Source organism: Phyllobates terribilis, unplaced genomic scaffold (assembly GCF_046119375.1).
Source record: "Phyllobates terribilis strain yellow unplaced genomic scaffold, ASM4611937v1 Scaffold_1__5_contigs__length_1240528914, whole genome shotgun sequence".
NCBI classification, from domain to species: Eukaryota; Metazoa; Chordata; class Amphibia; order Anura; family Dendrobatidae; genus Phyllobates; species Phyllobates terribilis.
Window position 1 is genome coordinate 359,888,148 of NW_027362761.1, and position 404 is coordinate 359,888,551.

The window sequence follows — 404 nt, forward strand, 5'->3', positions numbered from 1 at the left end:
GTCCATCCCAGCTTTCCCCCATATTAAAATCTTCTTCAACTTCGGGTTCAAACCAACCATGCACATAAAAGCCTCTGTCAGGACTGCACACATACTGGCTGGCAACCAGTCCATGTATTATTATTTATCCTATTCAGTATATCAAGGCTGCATTATACAATATATGTACTTTTTACCTTTTGTGTCTCCCCCACTTCCTCATAGACTGTAAGCTCGCGAGCAGGGCCCTCACTCCTTTCGATATGAGATATGCTTATTCTGTATTGTCTGTATAAGTCCCCCCTAAAATTTGTAAAGTGCTGTGGAATATGTTGGCGCTATAAAAATAAACTATTATTATTATAGTTCAATATTTTTTTAAAATACAGTCAACTGCTTGTTTCAAAAGAACAGACCAAAAAAGG